Genomic DNA, 21,898 nt, shown 5'->3' on the forward strand with positions numbered 1-21,898 from the left:
CCAAATTGAGCCTCCGGGTATTCGCTGGAAGACAGTGAGTCCAAAGAAAGGTCTCGACCTGAAACATCACCCATTCCTTCTCTCCAGAGATACTGCCTATCCCGCTGAGTTGCTCCAGCATTTTTGTGTCTATCTTCGGGGTTCTCTGGAGACTAGACGCAGTATCAGACAACAGATCCATCCCACCACCGCCAGAGAGCAGTGCTGAACTACTATCTACATCGTTGTTGACCCTCGGACTACCCTTGAACATACTTTGCTGGCTTAACTTTATTAACTAAACGTTATTACTTTTCATGCATCTGTAAACTATAAATGGATCGATTGGAATCATTGTATTGTCTTTATCTTTTTGCTGACTGGATAGCACACAGAGCATCATAGAGTGATAATGTGGAAACAGGCCCTTCAGCCCAACTTGCCCACACCGGCCAACTTGTCCCAGCTACACTAGTCCCACCTGCCCACGTTTGGTCCACATACCTCCAAACCTGTCCTATCCATGTACCTGTCTGTTTCTTAAATGTTGTGATAGTCCCTGCCTCAACTACCTCCTCTTTCAGCTTGTTCCATACACCCACCACTGCTTGTGTGAAAATGTTGCCCCTCATCTTTTCCCCTTCACCTTAAACCTATGTCCTCTGGTCCTCGATTCACCTACCCTTGGCAAGAGTCTCTGTGCGTCTACGCGATCTATTCCTCTCATGATTCTATACATCTCAATAAGATCACCCCTCATCCTCCTGCGCTCCACTGAATAGAGTCCCAGCCTACAGCTCAATGCAAGAATTTCATTGTCCTATCTGGGACACATGACAATAAACTCACTGGACTAGACCATCTAGTCCAAGCAGCCTCATTGTAAATCTTCTGTGTGCCTTTCCAGCTTGACATCAAAAGCTTTTCACTGTACCTCGGTAGAAGTGACAATATACTAACTGAAGATAGACACAAAAAGTTGGAGTAACTCAGCGAGACAGGCAGCATCTCCTCAGTCTGAAGCAGCGTATCCACCCATTCCTTCTCTCTAAAGATGCTGCCTGTCCCGCTGAGTTTCTCCAGCTTTTTGTGTCTATCTTTGGTCTAAACCAGCACCTGCAGTTCCTTCCTATTTAAAAAAAAATTAACTGAGCTGGACACATGCTGTGTTCCCGGAAACCCAGTTGTGTAAATCCGGTTCATTACACAACACTAAATCCAGAATTGCCTTCTCCCTGTTTGGCTTCAATATGAGCTGCTTGCTCTAAGAGTTCATTTCAGAGGCACTCCACAAACTCCCTTTCTTGGGGTCCAGTGGCCTAATTCTTCTCCTGTGTTTTATCAAGTCAAGTCAAGTTTATTCGTCACATACACATACGAGATGTGCAGTGAAATGAAAAGTGGCAATGCTCGCGGACTTTGTGCAAAAAGACAAACAAACAAACAACCAAACAAACTACATACAGAATCACATATTCTTTTACATATTAAATATTGTGGGCGGAAGGAAAAAGTTCAGTAAAGTTAGTCCCTGGTGGGATAGGTGATGAAGCCGAATTTTTGTAAAAAATATAAGAAGATATTAAATTATCTTCTGGGCTAACTTACAGCTTATATTTAGACTCAAATTAGGCTTGCCTCAGGTGCGGTGTGTGAGATAATAAATACTATAACATTGTCTCCAAGTGACAAGCAGAGAAGGAGCTGGAGAGATCTCTTTGATGTAAGATGTCATAAACCAAATGGCCAATGTTATCTTGTACCATGTGACAAAATGCCTTTGATGTGACTAAAATACCTCTGACCATGTCTGTGGAATGTGTTAAGAGGACAAAAAAACCCTATTTAATGCGATGTAATTCTGTTGTTCGGAGAAGTGGACTGAGGACGGTCAATTGTCTACATTGGTCACTTGACTGGAGTTCTCCCTCCCTTCCATCGGCTGATAATAAGTAAAGTTTTGATCTGGTCTACCAAACACTTTTGTCTGTTTATTAAGAAGCGAACCTGTTTAGTAGTTATAAGAGTACCCTTTTCATAGGAGTTTACAGTCCGAATGGCCTCTGGGAAGAAACTCCTTCTCAACCTCTCCGTTCTCACAGCACCGCAACGGAGGCGTTTGCCTGACCGTAGCAGCTGGAACAGTCCGTTGCAGGGGTGGAAGGGGTCTCCCAAGATTTTATTGGCTCTGGAGTTGCATCTCCTGATGTATAGTTCCTGCAGGGGGGCGAGTGAAGTTCCCATAGTGCGTTCGGCCGAACGCATTACTCGCAGCAGAGCCTTCTTGTCCTGGGCAGAGCAATTCCCAAACCAGATTGTAATATTTCCCGACAAGATGCTTTCCACCACCGCCGATTAGAAGCACCGGAGGATCCACGGAGACACTCTGAATTTCCTCAATTGCCTGAGGCGGTAAAGGCGCTGCCTTGCCTTACTCATGAGTGCTGCGGCGTGTGATGTCCATGTCAGATCCTCACAGATGTGGACTCCCAGATATTTAAAACAGCTCACTCTATCCACAGCATCCCCATTATTAACTATTCATGGCATCTGTAAACTAAACGCTGAGATCAGAGTTCACAGCTGATGAGAAGTTCTGGTCAGCCATTCTCGAGGAAACCCCGCTCCGAGAATCCCGGATTTTAATGCCTTCAAAATGTCAGATCTTCCCTCTCCACCTCAGCAGGTTTTAGCTGCACGCCTCTGCTCCCCGGAACCAGAATTCTGCCTCAGCGGATTTGCTATGTACTCGTTAAAAAGTCTTCAATGGCTGCATTTGAACAATCTGTGCTCCCTATAATTAAGCAGTGATGTTGGCAAATCTCTGTTATTATTGTTGTTGTTATTTCACAATTAACATGTTGATCACATTTTGTGTTTTGGGTGTCCAGACTACACCCTGCCCATCTTACTATTTATCCTGCCTAATTTTTCATCTCAATTTCATGATGCATTTGTTGGTGACAATATGATCACAGTCAGATTCCCGCTATGAATTCCTGAGCCTAACCCAACCACACCCCCTCACAGAGCCAGAGACCGACTACGGGCGCTGTCTGTTTGGAATTCTGTCTGTGGCAGTTTTATGTTCTCCCCGTGACCTGTGTGGGTTAAATCCGAGACCTTCGGTTTCCTCCCACACCCGAAAGAAATGCAGGTTTGTAGGTTAATTGGCTTGTACTTAATGTAAAATTGTCCCTAGTGTGTGTGTAGGGTAGTGATAGTTTTAGTGTGCGGGGATCGCTGGTCAGTGCGGACCCGGTGGGCCGAAGGGCCTGTTTCCGCGCTGTATCTCCAAACCAAAGATCCTATAGCAGAGCAAGATGTCCGACTCCTACGCAAAACACGTAGTATGGTCGTGGGCAGGTTCATGGGTGATTATAGGACCCATTTTAGCAACCAGCCTCCGCCATCTTGTTCCGCCATCTTGTTCCGGCCAAAGATCGGATCTTTGCTTCCGCCTCCGCTCCCGTATCTTCGCAAGTCTTTGACTTGGGCGGGGAGAGGGGGGTGCGCGGCCCGGGGCAGCGGGGAGACGGGGTGCGCGGCCCGGGGCAGCGGGGTGAGAGGATGGGAGTAGTGCAAGTGGGGTAGTGGTGGTGCAGGGGGGTTGGGTAGGGCCGGGGGAGTGAGAGAGCAATGATCTTATTGCAGAGCTCCGCTATAAGGTCTTTGGAAGAGAGAGGTGGGGTAGGGGCCGGGGTGCAGAGAGCATGGGGAGAGATGTGGGGCTGGGGGCTGGTGGGTTGACTACAGCATAGGAGGGTGGGAGACATTGTAGTGTGGGGGGAGGCAAGGGAGATGTGGGGCTGGGGGCTGGTGGGTTAAGGGACTACAGCATAGGAGGGTGGGAGACATTGTAGTGTGGGGGGAAGCAGTGTGAAGGGAGGGGGGGGGGGAGAGTTGAGGGGTGGGATTGGGCCGAGTGTGTGTGAAGTTGCGGGGAGGTTTACAATGTTTCTTATTTAATGTCCCTTGTCTAGTCTGAAATAAAGTTCATCATTGGATAAAAATTAGAAGAAATATAATTGTGTGTGTTATATGATTATATACATCTATATCACATTCATGTATGTGTGTTTATAAACATTTTATTCTTTAACAAGAATTAACAGAAGTATGAACTAACAGAATTATGAATCTAACCCTATATCACACACACAAACTGTTCCCCCACAACGTTGATTACCCTGGGAGTCGGGTCGGGTAGGTTCCGGTTACTACAAAATCAACTCAAACACTGCTTGTGAGCCATTTAAAAAGAAATGTTTCAAATAAACATAAAAAAATATAATTACCAGAGTCAATTTTTATTCTTGACAAGAATTAACAGAAGTATGAACTGACAGAATTATGAATCTAACCCTATATCACACACACAAACTGTTACCCCGCAACGTTGATTACACTGCGAGTCGGGTCGGTTTTACCCCTCCATTACTAAAATGGAGGGGTAAAAATGCCCACGTTTCGCTCCGTAGCGTACTACACGTCAGCCCATTGCATTTCGCAGGAGTAGCCTATCTTGTGGCAGCGTTGGGCTGAGCAATAGAGCAGGCATAAATCTAAATATGCCACAGGAAAGCGATTGTTTTAAAATAGTAACGTATTACTGCTTAAATTATCAACTCAGCCCAACGCTGCCACGAGCCTATAAGATCTTTGCTCCAAACTAAACTATCCACTCTCGACATGTTCTGTTTCTTTCCAAGATAGTCCCCTCACTCCCCCTACTGGCTGTTATTAGGCAACTGAACCATCCTATCGCCAACATGATGTAGCAGAGCGACGCATCGATAGTGTTGCTGCCTTACAACTAGGGTTGTCAACTTTCTCACTCCCAAAAAAGGGACAAAAGTTCAAAATAAGGGACAAAAGTTCAAAATAAGGGACAAATTCCCAATGGTATAAAGTACAGAAGGCCTTCGTAGAGTCACGCTGATGGACGTAACCCACGTTTTTGTTTGCTTGTTATAGCTGCACAGTCTTTTCTTTTTTGCAGGTTTATCCATATTTGCACATGACAAGCCGACCGGATAACACGAGACGTTACTGAAACGTTTTGTTTTGGCAGGAATCGGCAAAATATAGCGTACAACTGATGCGCATAAGGGGGCCTGTGATTGGATGACAGGTGAATCACTCGTGCGTGGCGACATCAGCACATGCAACACGCCGGACCAAGCCTAGGCTTGGCGTTCGCTTCACTCAGTTCGCAATAACCAACCTGATCTCCCGGTGGCTGTACACTTCAACTCCCCTTCCCATTCCGAATCCGGCTTTCTGTCCTGGGCCTCCTCCATGGCCAGAGTGAGGCCCACCGCATATTGGAGGAGCAGCACCTCATATTTGCTTGGGTAGTTTACACCCCAGCGGTATGAACATTGACTTCTCTAATTTCAAGTAGTCCTTGCTTTCTCCCTCCTTCCCCTCCCCTTCCCAGCTCTCACACAGCCTACGGTCTCCGCCTCTTCCTTTCTTCTTCATGTCACCCCCCTCCTCCCGACATCAACCTGAAGAAGGGTCTCAACCCGAAACGTCGTCTATTCCTTCATTCCACAGATGCTGCCTTACCCGCAGATTTCCCCCAGCTTTTTTGTATACCAATGGGATCCCACCACTGGCCACGTCTACCCATCTCCTCCCCTGTTGGCTTTCCGCAGTGACCGCTCCCTCCGTAATTCCCTGGTCAATTTGTCCCTTCCCACCCAAACCACCCCCTCCCCTGGTACTTTCCCTTGCAACCGCAGGAAATACTACACTTGTCGTTTTAATTAAGTTCAAGACTATGGGGCTGTACATTGGCCATAAAGTTGCTGCCTAAAAGTGCCATAGACCCGGAATTGATCCTGAATATGGATGCTGTCTGTATGGAGTTTGCTCCTTTTCCCTTAGATCGCATGGGTTTTCTCCGGGTGCTCTTGTTTCTTTCCACATTCCAAAGGTGTGCAGGAACCTATTTCAGACCCAACCCCAAAATATTTTCCTTTTGTCCAGAGATTCTGTCTGGCCTGTTGAGTTACTCCAGCTTTTTGTGTCTATCTTCAATTTAAACCAGCATCTGCAGTTCCTTCCTACACACACAATACTATACAATAGAACTTTATCAATCCCAGGAGGGAAATTGTGTGTGTGTGTGTATATATATTACACACACACGCGCGCACACACACACACACACACACACACACACACACACACACACATATATGTTTTTGTTTTCTCGTTTATAACATTGTTTTCTCGTTTATAACATTGTTTACAGAGTACTATGTTTGCATATTCTGTTGTGCTGCTGCAAGTAAGGATTTCATTGTTCTAACTGCCATGTGAGAGAATAAAACACTCTTGACTCTAGACTTACTCCGCTAATGTGTTGGAAAGAACTAGTGTACGGGTGATCAGTGGTCGGCGTGGACTCGGTGGGCTGAAGAGCCTGTTTCCACGCTGTATCTTTAAATTAAACTAAAGACATTAAAACCAGAGGGAATCTAAAGAAGGGTCTCTACCCGAAACGTCACCCAATTTCTTCTATCCAGAGTTGCTGGCTGCTCCATGGAGTTCCCACGCACAATTAAAGCATGGAATAGTCTTCACCCTACCATAGTTACCCAACCAGACACAACTAAATTTAAGGTACCTCTTTTTTCCCCAATAACCCTTTTTTGCTAAAGTCCAAGTCAAGAGTCAAGAGAGTTTTATTGTCATTAGTGTTTATATACCATAGATCATATATGGTATATGATCTATGGTATATACATAGATGTAAATTAACTGACATCTAGAGGATTACAACACATAATCCTCCGCCATTTCCGCCATTTCCGCCACCTCCAACGTGACCCCACCACTCGCCACATCTTCCCATCTCCCCCCATGTCTGCCTTCCGCAAAGACCGCTCCCTCCGCAACTCCCTCGTCAATTCTTCCCTTCCCTCCCGCACCACCCCCCTCCCCGGGCACTTTCCGTTGCAACCGCAAGAAATGCAACACCTGTCCCTTCACCTCCCCCCTCGACTCCATTCAAGGTCCCAAGCAGTCGTTCCAGGTGCGACAAAGGTTCACCTGTATCTCCTCCAACCTCATCTACTGCATCCGCTGCTCTAGATGTCAGCTAATTTACATCGGTGAGACCAAGCGTAGGTTGGGCGACCGTTTCGCCGAACACCTCCGCTCAGTCCACCTTAACCTACCTGACCTCCCGGTGGCTCAGCACTTCAACTCCCCCTCCCATTCCCAATCCGACCTCTCTGTCCTGGGTCTCCTCCATTGCCAGAGTGAGCAACAGCGGAAATTGGAGGAACAGCACCTCATATTCCGTCTGGGGTCCTTGCGCCCTTATGGCATCAACATTGAATTCCCCCAATTTGGCTAGCCTGTGCTGTCCCCTCCCCTTCCTTCACCCTCTAGCTGTCTCCTCCCACCCTCCCATCCGCCCGCCCTCGGGCTCCTCCTCCTCCCTTTTTCCTTCTTTCTTTCCCCACCCCCCATCAGCCTGAAGAAGGGTTTCGGCCCGAAACGTCGCCTATTTCCTTCGCTCCATAGATGCTGCTGCACCCGCTGAGTTCCTCCAGCAATTTTGTGTACCTTATAGATCATATATATATACACACAATAAATAAACACATACAATGCAATTGGTTGTTATTGTGCAGCCCTCTACCACCTCGTTTAAATTCCATTTAATAATAATAATAATAATAATAATACATTTTATTTGTATAGCGCTTTTCAAGGACTCAAAGTCGCTTTACATGGCGAGTCAAGAACAAAACAAAATAGAGCAGTAAGACAGAGATGCAAAGGGGAGGGGGACATGGGACTAAGGGTATGCAGAGGTGAAGAGATGGGTCTTGAGGCGGGACTGGAAGATGGTGAGGGACTCAGAAGTTCGGATCAATTGTGGGAGGGAGTTCCAGAGCCTGGGAGCTGCCCTGGAGAAGGCTCTGTCTGCAAAAGTGCAGAGGTTGGATTTCAGAATGGAGAGAAGACCGGCTGAAATGGATCTGAGGGACTGTGAGGGTTGGTAGGGGGAGAGGAGGTCAGTGAGATAAGGGGGGGGGCCAAGTGGTTGAGGGCTTTGTAGGTGAGGACCAGGATTTTGTAGATGATCCGGTGGGAAATGGGAAGCCAGTGAAGTTCTTTGAGGACTGGGGTGATGTGGTGCCAGGATTTGGTGCGGGTAATGAGTCGGGTGGCTGCATTCTGGACCAGTTGGAGTCGGTTGATGTTGCTGGAATTGATGCCAAAGAGAAGAGAGTTACAGTAGTCCAGTCGGGAGGAGATGAAGGCATGGATGAGTCTTTCAGCAGCGAGAGAGGGTCTGATTTTGGCAATGTTGCGGAGGTGAAAAAAAAAATATTTAGAATATTTATGGAGGCCCAGGAAACCAGAAGCAAGAGTTACTTCAGGGAGTTACTCCTGATCCTGGGTCAGGGAGTGATTCTGCGTTGGTTTTCAGCGGTTGCAGCGATGCAGCGACTGGACAGCAATGGCGGCCAGATCTCCCACAATGCAAAGCGAGGGAGAAAGTGCCCAGCGCCGACCAGTTGCCGTGGCAACGCGCATGCGCAGGGCGCGCCGATGATGTGCGGGCCGTGGTTGTGCGCATGTACAGGGGGGAGGAAGTGCTTGCTGAAGTTGGCGGGAGGAAGTGCCGGCGGATGAGTTGATGTAATAATAATAATAATAATACATTTTATTTGTGGGCGCCTTTCAAAGTCTCAAGGACACCTTACAGAGATTAACAAGAGTAAAAAAAACATATAGTCGGAGTAAAATAAATAATAAGGACAACACCAATACACAAATTAAAGACAGAATTCGCTCCAAAGACAAAAAATCAAAAACACAATGTGAAGAGAGAGCAGCGGCAGCTAAACCGCGCCAGCGTCCACTCTCCCTTCCGACAGCCATCTTGGACACAAACTAAAATATTCACTTACACACAAAAATCATCCCCCCACAATGGTTACCACTGTGGGGGAAGGCACAATGTCCAGTCCCCATCCCCAGTTCTCCCAAAGTCAGGCCTATTGAAGCCTCCACAGTTGCCTCTACGGAGGCCCGATGTTCCTGGCCGTTCTGGCCGGGTGCTGTTGCCCCAGCGTCGGGAGAGCCCTTTCAGCGGCTGGGGCACCTGGAACAGCCGCTTCCTAACTGAGAGATGTGTCCTGGCCTGGCCTGGGCCACCCTGGATATCGAGGCCCTGGGCTTCAGCTTGTCCAGTTTACACGGACTCGGTGGGCCGAAGGGCCCGTTTCCACGGTTAACCCCGCCCCTTCCTAGGAGCATGAGAGTGAGTTGCAAAAGTACCGATGCCTCAAACACCTTTCTGGAAATGATCAGGTCAGATTTGGGAATAGACTTCGGCATCTGGATTATTTGTCTGTTGAGCGACACAGGAGGTGAGTTCACACCCTGAACTGTTTGGTGTCTGTAGGGTTAGGGGTTAGGGTTAGGGTTAGGGGTTAGGGTTAGGGTTAGGGTTAGGGTTAGGGTTAGGGTTGGGGTTGGGGTTAGGGTTGGGGTTAGGGTTAGGGTTAGGGTTGGGGTTGGGGTTAGGGTTGGGGTTGGGGTTGGGGTTGGGGTTAGGGTTGGGGTTACGGTTGGGGGTGGGGTTGGGGTTAGGGTTGGGGTTACGGTTGGGGTTGGAGTTGGGGTTAGGGTTGGGGTTGGGGTTACGGTTGGGGTTAGGGGTTGGGGTTGGGGTTATCGTGGATCTTTACTGCTTCAAGATATTTAAAGGTTCAGATATTTTACTTTGAGCTGCCGATCGCTTGCTTGGTTGAGCCTCTCTCTCTCTCTCTTTCTCTTTTTTTCACCAAAGGGTTTGGAAATGAGAAAAGGTGGAGGGATCTCTTTTCCTCACCATCCAAAATAAGGGAAACTTTGGACAGAATTTAGCTTTTCCTCATTAAAGGCAGATGAACCTGAGGAAGGACATTCCTGCCATAGAGGGAGTACAGAGAAGGTTCACCAGACTGATTCCTGGGATGTCAGGACTTTCATATGAAGAAAGACTGGATAGACTCGGCTTGTACTCGCTAGAATTTAGAAGATTGAGGGGGGATCTTATAGAAACTTATAAAATTCTTAAGGGGTTGGACAGGCTAGATGCAGGAAGATTGTTCCCGATGTTGGGGAAGTCCAGAACAAGGGGTCACAGTTTAAGGATCAGGGGGAAATCTTTTAGGACCGAGATGAGGAAAATATTTTTCACACAGAGAGTGGTGAATCTCTGGAATTACCTGCCACAGAGGGTAGTTGAGGCCAGTTCATTGGCTATATTTAAGAGGGAATTAGATGTGGCCCTTGTGGCTAAAGGGATCAGGGGGTGTGGAGAGAAGGCAGGTACAGGATACTGAGTTGGATGATCAGCCATGATCATATTGAATGGCGGTACAGGCTTGAAGGGCCGAATGGCCTATTCCTGCACCTATTTTCTATGTTTCTATGAAGAAGAGGAAGGTAGTAAGGACTGAGGCAGAAGAAGAGAAACAGTATTAAATTCAACATTAAGAGTTAAAACAACCTGGGCCGGATTTAGATGAAAGGTCGCTAAGGTGTTCCACTTGTGAGGCCCCTCCCAATCCCCCACCCCCACGACTAGAAGAAGATGGCCCACCAGATTGACACCTATTTGCAGCCGAGCGTGGCCAATGAGATAAGGGGCTGGAAAGCCGCGATTTATTTATTTATTTATTTATTTATTTATTGCCACTGCTAGTGTCGAGTTATTGGCTTAAAACACTTATTCCTGAAATGGAGGGCAAGGAAAATTACTGAAGGGTTGTTTAGAGACTACAGTGCATTGTAACAGCATATGTAAGAAAGGCCTATGACAGTGTCAAAAATATTATACACCTTGCACGGCTCTCACTTAATTTTTTTTCTCTGTTGTCAGCCGGGCAACCTTGGCCATTTTTTAAGTTGCCAAATGACAGTTTAGGTGGTCATTTAAGACGGCTTGCATGACACGTGCGATAATGTGCTCGGACGAAGCATTATGCTCAATGAAGCACTCACATATTATTTCTGCTTCAAATAAAGCCACAAACTAAACATATTCACCAATCAAGGCATGATATATACCACAATGACATGCAGCAACATTATAATACAGTATCTCAATTCTTTTTACACATTACAATGAATGCAATTTCTATTATTTCTTTCCACTTCCAAAACGAAAATGTGGTTGGATTATTCAGCGTATGATCAACCTCGGTGGACCAAGCACAGGCTTGGCGATCGCTTCGCACAACACCTCCACTTAGTTCGCAATAACCAACCTGATCTCCCGGTGGCTCAACACTTCAACTCCCCTTCAAATTCCGAATCCGACCTTTCTGGCCTGGGCCTCCTCCATGGCCAGAGTGAGGCCCACCGCATATTGGAGGAGCAGCACCTCATATTTGCTTGGGTAGTTTACACCCCAGCGATATGAGGGAAATTGTGTGTGTGTGGGTATATATCACACACACACACACACACACACACACACACACACACACACACACACACACACACACACACACACACCCCCCAGAGAATTCCACAGATTCACCACTCTCGGTCCTAAAAGACTTTCCCCTTATCCTTAAACTGTGACCCCTTGTTCTGGACTTCCCCAACATCAGGAATAATCTTCCTGCATCTAGCCTGTCCAACCCCTTAAGAATTTTGTAAGTTTCTATAAGAAACAAAATTTCGTTTGAGTCTCACTGGGGCTCAAATGACAATAAATTTGTATTGTATTGTATTGTATTGTAGATCCCCCCTTAATCTTCTAAATTCTAGCGAGTACAAGCCGAGTCTATCCAGTCTTTCTTCATATGAAAGCCCTGACATCCCAGGAATCAGTCTGGTGAACCTTCTCTGTACTCCCTCTATGGCAAGAATGTCTTTCCTCAGATTAGGAGACCAAAACTGTACGCAATACTCCAGGTGTGGTCTCACCAAGACCCTGTACAACTGCAGTAGAACCTCCCTGCTCTTACACTCAAATCCTTTTGCTATAAATGCTAACATAGCGTTCGCTTTCTTCACTGCCTGCTGCACCTGCATGCCCACTTTCATTAACCCAAATTAAATTCATTAACCCAATTTAATACTGAAGATATGAAAGTGAATTAGGTGTCAAATTAAACTTCTTTTTATGCTTTATCTGATGGGGGGTAAATTGCAGACTTGATTTTTTAAATCTCAAAATTTTGTAACATTGCTACTGTTACTCCAGCATTTTGTGTCTTATCTTCAGATAAAGGAGACCTTTAACATTTTCCAGCTGTGGATCATATGTACGTTTCGGGTCGGGACCCTTCTACAGAAACTAAGCGGAAGCATGTGAGGGGGTGGGGGGGGGGGGGGGGGTAGATTTAGATAGACCCCCTTTGGGATCGGGAGTCTTTGTCAGACGCCCTTGGAAACCGTATTACACACCAGTGTATTGATTATTGTTACATATATTATTAGCGAACGCATAGATTACTTTAGACTTTAGAGATACAGCGCTATCGCACACACACACACACACACACACACACACACACACACACACACACACACACACACACACACCACACACACACACACACACACACACCAGACACAATAGACAATAGATGCAGGAATAGAGCATCGAGCCAGCACCGCCATTCAATGTGATCATGGCTGATCATCTCCAATCAGTACCCCGTTCCTGCCTTCTCCCCATATTCCCTGACTCCACTATTTTTAAGAGCCCTATCTAGCTCTCTCTTGAAAATATCCAGAGAACCTGCCTCCACCGCCCTCTGAGGCAGAGCATTCCAAGACTGACCACTCTCTGTGAGAAAAAGTGTTTCCTCGTCTCCGTTCTAAATGGCTTACTCCATATTCTTAAACTGTGGCCCCTGATTCTGGGCTCCCCCAACATCGGGAACATGTTTCCTGCCTCTAGCGGGTCCAAGCCCTGAACAATCTCATATGTTTCAATGAGATTCCCTCTCATCCTTCGAAACTCCAGAGTGTACAAGCCTAGTTGCTCGATTCTCTCAGCATATGACACCATCCCTTGTTAATTAACCCCCAGCCTCTAGCGTGTCCAAACCCTGAAAGGGACGATTAACGTTTTTTTTTTAAACAGAAACTAATTAACCTCTGGACGAAACCGGAGCACCCGGAGGCGACCCACGCAGGTCAAGGGGAGAAAGTACACACTCGTACTGCCAGCACCCGTGGTCAGGATCGGACCCGGGTCTCTGGCGCTGTGAGGTAGCAACTCTATTGCTGCGTTGCCGTGCTGCCCTCAAATGGATGGCTGATGTCCCCACATCTCTTCCCCAATCATCTCCCATCCCTACACCACTCCCCCTGGCTTTACATTTCACCCCAATTCTCTCCTTAACTGACACACTTTTGTCCCCTTTTAATCTGTAGCCTTTGTCACTTACTCCGCCCATCAACCCCCACCTTCACCTGTATCTACCTATCACTAGTGTAGGAAGGAACTGCAGATGCTGGTATAAACCAAAGAAAGACACAAAATGCTGGAGTAACTTAGTGGGATAGGCAGCATCTCTGGAGCGAAGGAATATAGGCAGGCTGGTTGAGGAGCTGAGAAGGGGAGGGACGAAGAGAGAGGGAAAGCAAGAGTTACTTGTAGAAGTTCTCCTGGTGTCAGTCTGAAGAAGGGTGTCAACCCAAAACGTCACCCCTTCCTTCTCTCCAGAGATGCTGCCTGACCCACTGAGTTACTCCAGCATTTTGTGTCTACCTCCGTTTTAAACCAGCATCTGCTGTTCTTTCCTACACATCTGCAGTTCCTTCCTACAGAAACCCCTCCCTTACCTGTATCCACCTGTCACTCATGTAGGAAGAAACTGCAGATGCTGGTTTAAACTGAAGATAGACGGAAAATGCTGGAGTAACTCAGTGGAGCCGCAGCATCTCAGGAGAGAAAGAATGGGTGATGTTTCGGATCGAGACCCTTTTTCAGACACATTCCTTCTCTTCAGAGATGCTGCCAGTCCCGTTCAGTTACTCCAGCATTTTGTGTTTATCCACCTGTCACCTTCCAGGCTTTGTCCTGCCCCCATCTGTTTTATACACCTTTCACCTCCCCTCCCCCCCCCCCCCACTTATACAATCAGACTGAAGACGGGTCCAAATTCGAAACATCTCTCCACAGATGCTGCCTGACCCACTGAGTTCCACCAGCACTTTGTGTGGGGATTTTCCCCAGTGGTTATAACACAGCCTGTTCTACTTGTCATAACAGAAATAGTCACATGTTTACACATTCCGGTTGCAATTTTTACTAAAATTGTTCACAAATCTGACACCCCCCCCCCCCAAATCTAACCGCTCGCCAGCTGATGACGGGGAGGGGGGAGAATAAAGGAAAAAGGAGGAGGAGCCCGAGGGCTGAGGAAGGGGAGGAGACAGCAAGGACTAACAAAATTGGGAGAATTCAATGTTCATGCCCCCAGGATGCAGACTCCCCAAGCGGAATATGAGGTACTGTTCCTCCAATTTCCGGTGCTGCTCGCTCTGGCCGTGGAGGAGACCCAGGACAGAGAGGTCGGAAATTGGAGGCTCAGCACGTCATATTCCGTGTGCGTAATTGTATGTGTGTGTGTGTATATATATATATATGTGTGTGTGTGTATATATATAGTTATATATAGTTATATAATATATATATATAATATATATCTTTATGATATATAATATACTTCTTTATGATATATATTATACATATCTTTATGATATATATAGATATATATTTATGATATATATTTATGATTTGTTTGTGTATATTATATATGTATAAAATGTATACACGCACACACACATACAAACAATAATAATGCAAAGGCAAAAGCAATGACCCCAAATTTAAATAGTTTGTAGTGAAAGAGGTTTCCCTTCCGCTGGCATGGATTGTTCCCTAACCCGCATCTCCGCTGTGACCCGTAATTCTGCTCTCCTTCCCCCTCTCCCCGATTGACCAAGGATCACGCTCCCCTGGGTATTCGCCTTTCACCCCACCAGCCTCCGCATCCAGCACTTCATTCTCTGACATTTCTGTCACCACCAACCTGACCCCACCACCAGTTCATCTTCCTATCTCCACCCCTTTCTGCCTCCCTCAGAGACCACTCACCCTGCCACTCCTTTGCTCACTCATCCCTTCCCACCTATTCCACCCCCTCCTCAGGTACTTACACCTGAAACCACAGGAGATGTAATACCTGTCCCTATACCTCCTCCCTTTCATTTCATCCGAGGACACCACCAGTCCTTCCGGAGATCCACGTGCACCTCCTGAAAACTCATCTGCAGCATCCGGTGATCCCATTGTGGCCACATCAGTGAGATCAATTAGAATTTAGAAGATTGAGGGGGGATCTTATAGAAACGTACAAAATTCTTAAGGGGTTGGACAGGCTAGATGCAGGAAGATTGTTCCCGATGTTGGGGAAGTCCATGACAAGGGGTCACAGTTTAAGGATAAGAGGGAAATCTTTTAGGACCGACATGAGAAAATCATTTTTCACACAGAGAGTGGTGAATCTGTGGAATTCTCTGCCACAGAAGGTAGTTGAGGCCAGTTCATTGGCTATATTTAAGAGGGAGTTAGATGTGGCCCTTGTGGCTAAAGGGATCAGGGGGTATGGAGAGAAGGCAGGTACGGGATACTGAGTTGGATGATCAGCCATGATCATATTGAATGGCGGTGCAGGCTCGAAGGGCCGAATGGACTACTCCTGCACCTATTGTCTATGTTTCTATCAAGTGTCTGCTCGTTTCCTGTTGTGCTGAATAATGCGCTCAGTCTTCTAAGGCTTCCTGGATCTCCCATTACTAACCATTTTAACTCCCCTTCCCATTCCCGTACCTACCTTTCTGTCCTGTCCCTCCTCCATTACCAGAGTGATGCCACATGCAAACTGGAGTGTGCGGCCCGGGGCAGCGGGGAGATGGGGTGTGTGGTCCGGGGAGAGTGGGTGCGCGGCCCGGGGCAGCGGGGAGAGGGGCATAGGAGGGGGGGAGACAATGTAGTGTGGGGGGAGGCGAGGGAGTGCCGGGGGGGGGGGGGGGGGGGTGGGGTTTACAATGTTTCTTATTTAATGTCCCTTGTCTAGTCTGAAATAAAGTTCACCATTGGATATAAAAATCAGAAGAAATATAATTGTGTGTGTTATATGATTATATACATTTATATCACATTTATGTATGTGTGTTTATAAACATTTTATTCTATAACAAGAATGAACAGAATTATGAATTAACAGAATTATGAATCTAACCCTATATCACACACACAAACTGTTCCCCTGCAACATTGATTACACTGCGAGTCGGGTCGGTTCCGGTTACTAAAATGGGCGGGGAAAATGCCCAGGATCCCCTCCGTAGCTACTACACATCAGCCCATTGTATTTCGCAGGTGTGGCCGATCTTGCTCCGCTCTAAGATCTTTGGTGCAGAGCGAGTGGGAGGGAGACGTCGTCACTAGACCTCGAGAGAGAGGCAGAGACACGAGTGTCTCTGGCTATCTAGTAAAGAGACTCGAACTGCACGACAGTGTTTGAAACGAGTGATTAAAGGTTATTTAGGAGGACAGGACAGGGCCGGACACAGAATGTGTATCTTGGACTTGTTGAGGGGCTTTAGCTGCGGGAGGTCGTTCGAGTCACATCGGAGATTCTAGAGGCCCATGGCTTCAGAGAGCGGTGGGGCTGAGGGTGGTGGGTGGCAGACTGTAGGTAAGGAAAGGGGGGGCTCTAAGAGAGAGGCATCGAGCGAAAGACCCGAAATGTCAGGAGACGAAGGAAGTAAAGTTAGGAGAACTAGAATTATTGAAGAATTCGTCGTGCTGTTTAAAGTTAAAGGAGTAAATCAAGGAGATGCAGGATTTAGAGCAGTGAATCCATTAAAAATTACCACCGCTTTGGAGAGCCAGATAGGCAGGGACTTTCAGGCCAAGATTCTGTATAATGGGATGTTAAGAGTTTGTTGCAAAGACAGAAAACAGTTTAATGATGCTAGGGGTGTGGGGAAATTGGTGGTCAAGGTGGAGAGTTTGGTCCCTAGAGGAAGACAGCTGGGAATAAAGGGAGTGTGTATGGGATGTATGATGGCTTGTCTGAGAAGGAGATCTTAGAAAATGTTAAGGGGGCCCAGGTAACTGATTTTGTGAGATTTAAGAGTAGGAATGGAGTCAGGGACCCGCCGGTCCTGCTTACGTTCAAAGATGGAGTACTGCCACAGAGAGTGTTTCTTGGGAGTATGGCGTATCAAGTGAGGGAGTACATTAAACCACCGTTGCGCTGCTATAACTGTCAGAGGTTTGGACATGTTGCTGGGCCTTGTCGGGGTAAAAGAAAGTGCGCAAAGTGCGGTGGAGATCATGCAATACAAAATTGCAAGGCAGAGGCTCCTACGTGCCCTAACTGTGATGGGGATCATGCAGCAGGGTTTCATGGTTGTGAGCGCTTTGTTCAGGCGAAGCGAGTGCAGGAAGTGAAGGATCAGAACAATGTGTCATATGCAGAGGCAGCTCAAAGGGTGGCTAGAGAACGCGGAGATGTGAGCGCTGGGACTAGAGTGGTGCTAGGAAGCCAGATCACTGTGCCAAACTTGCCGTCGGCTTTTCCATCTGACATGTTGATTTTTAGTAAGGAGTCATTTCTGTCTTTTGTTTCTGATGTGCTGGTAGGAGCTAAGAAAGCAGCTAACCGGTCAGATATCATCAGGTTAGTGGTGGGGGCAGCTGAAAGGTTCCTCAGTGTAAAGCAGTTGCCAGAAAAGTTGCATCAATACATGACGGAGAGTCAGTGTATGGAGAGGTCACAGTTGTCGAGAGCTAGCAGTATGGAGTATGTCAGTGAGGTGGATGATGGGGATCCTCATTAACACCATAATGTTTTATATACTTCAATGGAACGCCCGGAGTCTGATTGGAAATGGTCAAGAGTTAAAGAGATTTGTTGATGAATTTAAAGAAGCACCAGAATTAATATGTATCCAAGAGACATGGTTAAAGCCCTGTCTAGATTTTGTAATCCCAGGTTATGAATGTGTGCGATTAGATAGGTCTGATAGATCAGGTGGGGGTTGTGCAACTTTTGTTAAGACTGGGTTGCAGTATAGGAAAGTTGACATTAATTCTAATCTTGAGGTTTTGGCTGTGGAAGTTAGGAGCGGCCAGAATTCTATCACTGTGATAAATTATTATAACCCCTGTCAACCCTTGATATTGTCAGATTTTGATGAGATAATGGAGAAGGTAAGGTGTCCTGTTATATGGATTGGAGACTTTAATGCGCATAATCCTTTATGGGGTAGTGATCACAGGGATAAAAATGGTGTTATTGTTGAAGAATTTCTAGACAAGTATGAGTTGGTATTGTTAAATGATGGAAGGCCGTCTAGGTATAATATTGTGAGAAACACCTGCAGCCACATAGATTTATCAATTGCTTCATCAAATTTAGCAAGAATTGGTGAATGGGATGTAATGGATAGATATACATTGGGTAGTGATCATTATCCAATTTTATGTAGGTTTGGTAGGGATTTGAGGAGAGAAGTGGCAAAGAAAGTCCCTAGATATAACTTTTTTCAGGCCAAATGGGATAAATTCCAAGAGAAGGCTCAAAGTTTAGTTGGAGAGGTTAATAGTGAGGGTTCTGTAGATAGTTGGAATACTTCCATTAGTCTCATGATTCATGAGGCAGCTTGTTGTACTATTCCTGTGAAGCAGGAACCTAGGTCCCGTATGTCTGTTCCTTGGTGGAATAAAGAATGTGATGAAGCTGTAAGGAATAGGAATATAGCCTATCGAAAATTAAGAAAGTATCCAATTTTGGTCAATGCAATGGAGTACAAGCGGCTAAGGGCAGTAGCAAGACGAGTTGTAAAGGATGCAAAGAGGAATAGTTGGAGGAAGTTTTGTGGTACGCTAGGCCCGGAAACTCCAGTAAGGCATTTGTGGTCAGCTGTGCGTAGAATGTCAGGAGTATACAAAATAAGTTTGTTACCAGTGTTGCAGAAGGGTGACGTGGTAGCAGTCTCCAATAAGGAAAAAGCAGACATGTGTGTTGACAGTTTTCAAGCAGTGCATAGATCAGAGAGCATGGGAGTGGAGAGGTGTAGAAAGAGAACTGAGCTGATGGCAGTTAATCAGTGGAAGTTGGAGAGGAGTTTAGTAAATGATAATACCTTTAATCTGTTTTTTTACCATAAAAGAGTTGAAGGATGCAATTATGTCTGGGGCAAATACCACCCCGGGGAGAGATAGGTTGTCGTATGAGTTATTTAAACATCTGGATGATATTGTACTTGATGAAATCTTAGCTTTGTTTAATACTGTGTGGGCAGAGGGTTATTTACCAAAGGAATGGAAACATGCAGTCGTGGTCCCTATTTTAAAACCAGGCAAAGAGGCATCTGACCCTAGTTCATATCGCCCTATAGCGCTCACAGCAGTGCTCTGTAAAATTATGGAGAGGATGGTAACCAACAGACTAGTTTATTTTTTAGAAACCAGAGGACTATTTGTTGATGTACAGAATGGCTTTAGGAATGGAAGGTCTACAATGGAGTCTGTATCAGTTTTGGATCAGGATATTAAAAGGGCATTTAGAAGCAAGGAAACAGTAGTGAGTGTATTCCTTGATATTGAGAAGGCATATGATTCTTTGTGGAAGGAGGGATTAATGATTAAAATTTTTGATTTGGGAGTCAGGGGACAAATGTTCAACTGGATTAAGGATTTTTTATTGAATAGAACAATACAAGTAATGGTTGGTAGTGTCAGCTCAGAGACTGTAGAAATAGAGAATGGAACCCCGCAGGGAAGTGTTATCAGTCCAGTTTTATTTAATATCATGATAAACGACATATTTTGTAAATTAGAGAGAGGATTTGGTCTGTCTTTGTTTGCAGATGACGGGGCCATCTGGAAAAGAGGTCGTAATGTAGAGTTTGTTTTAAAACAGATTCAAAGAGTGTTAGTGTCTGTAGAGGAATGGGGGAACACATGGGGCTTTAAAATCTCTGCCTCTAAGACTAAATATATGGTATTTGGTTTTAAAAGAAAGTTACCTAAGTTAGGGCTGTATATGTATGGGTCTCTATTGGAGAAGGTAAAGGTTTTTAAGTTTTTGGGTGTTTGGTTTGAAGAGCGAATGACTTGGGCTGTGCATGTAGTTAAATTGTGTTGAAGTGTGGAAAAGTTCTGAATGTTATGAGAAGTCTGGTTGGGTGTGAGTGGGGGGCCAACAGGGAGACAATGCTGCTAATTTATCAGGCCATGATCAGATCTTCTCTTGACTATGGGTGTTTTGTGTATGGGTCTGCGTCTAAAACTGTTCTGGCTAGGCTAGATGTGTTGCAGGCAAAGGCTTTGAGGCTTTGCTGTGGAGCCTTCAGGACTTCCCCAGTCCCTGCCCTGATTGTTGAAATGGGAGAAATGCCCTTATGGTTAAGGCGCATTAAGCTAGGGTTACATTACTTGGCTAAACTTTGTGGGTGTAATGATACCTTCCCAGCAAGGTGTTTGTTGCAAGAGGTTGATGATGGTAACAAATATAACACATTTTTTGTCATTATAAATCAGTGGGTTAAGAAGCTGGGTTTGGAACAAGGGGGTATTATAGAGCATACAATAAGGCTACCTGTGCCCTATTGGGTTCTTCCTGACCTGTTTATTGAGCTTGCTTTTCTTCAGGAAAAAGATAAGCGCGAGGTGACTCCAATAATAGTGGAATATCTTAATTCAATCAGTGAGAGCACTTTGATTGTTTTTACAGATGGATCTAAAGATCCAGTTAGTGGGAGAGCTGGGTTTGGAGTGTATGTGGAGCAGCTTGGGTTGAAGATTGGCCGGCGGATTTCTGATGGAAGCTCTGTTCTCACGACTGAATTAATGGCAATTCAATGGGCTCTATGGTGGATTGAGGAAGCCAGTTTTAGTGAAGTCATTATCTGTTCTGATTCTGCAGCTGCTCTTGAAACTTTAAGAGTAGGGAAATCTAAAGCTCGTCCTGACATTCTAAATGAAATCATGAGTGTGTTTTCTAGAATTGGGTTTGCGTGTAACATCACTTTTTGCTGGGTTCCCGGGCATGCTGGGGTGAGGGGGAATGAGCAGGTGGACCTCATAGCAAAGGAGAGTTTAAGAAGAGAAATAGATATTCATGTATTATTGGGGAGAGTGGAACTGAGAGAAATAATTAAAGAGGGCTTAACAAAAGAATGGCAGAGAGGATGGGAAATGGAAGTCAGGGGTAGACACTATTTTTCTATACAATCTGAAGTTAGGAAAATATGTTTCTGTACATCTCTGTCCCGTAGGGACTCAGTTAAACGGTGTAGATTGTGGTTGGGACACTGGGTTAAATTATTATTTGTGCATTGTAGGGAAACATGTTTCTGGCTTGTGTGAATGCGGGAGTAATGAGACAGTTAAGCATGTTTTCCTAGAATGTAAAAAGTACAGGGTAGAAAGAGAAGTATTGTTTGTTAGACTGACAGGACTTGGAGTTGAGGCTTTTTCTGTTTCATCTTTGTTTGGACACAGTGAGAAACATCAACTGATATCCAGGGCTGTTCTTCAATTCCTGCAAGTTACAGGACTGTATGTAAGGATTTAGTTCAAACTTTGACCTGTGGAGGGCAGTAATACGCTTAGCAGCGTCTACACTGCCGGAATCCTACAAGAAGTAGAAGGAGACGAGTGGGAGGGACACGGAAAAGAAGGTGTTGAACGACAGGTGTGCTGCCTTTTCCGGAGCCCCCCTAGATATCGACGCCCTGGGCTTCAGCTTGTCCAGTTTACACCAAAGATACTATAGCAGAACTATAGGATCTTTGCATGAGAGAGAGTTGCAAAAGCCAAAGATCCGCTCCTCTGTAGGAACTT

At 45.8% G+C, this 21,898-nt stretch overlaps 1 long non-coding RNA gene across 1 annotated transcript; it reads left to right on the plus strand.

Moving 5' to 3' along the window:
• Positions 1 to 1,621: 1,621 nt before the first annotated feature.
• Positions 1,622 to 6,675, plus strand: LOC116990015. The gene is made up of 3 exons (XR_004416396.1): positions 1,622 to 1,738; positions 2,203 to 2,210; positions 6,665 to 6,675. It is a non-coding gene; the product is annotated as an uncharacterized LOC116990015 (long non-coding RNA).
• Positions 6,676 to 21,898: the final 15,223 nt, after the last annotated feature.

This window comes from Amblyraja radiata, chromosome 30 (genome assembly GCF_010909765.2).
Source record: "Amblyraja radiata isolate CabotCenter1 chromosome 30, sAmbRad1.1.pri, whole genome shotgun sequence".
In the NCBI taxonomy this organism is placed as follows: Eukaryota; Metazoa; Chordata; class Chondrichthyes; order Rajiformes; family Rajidae; genus Amblyraja; species Amblyraja radiata.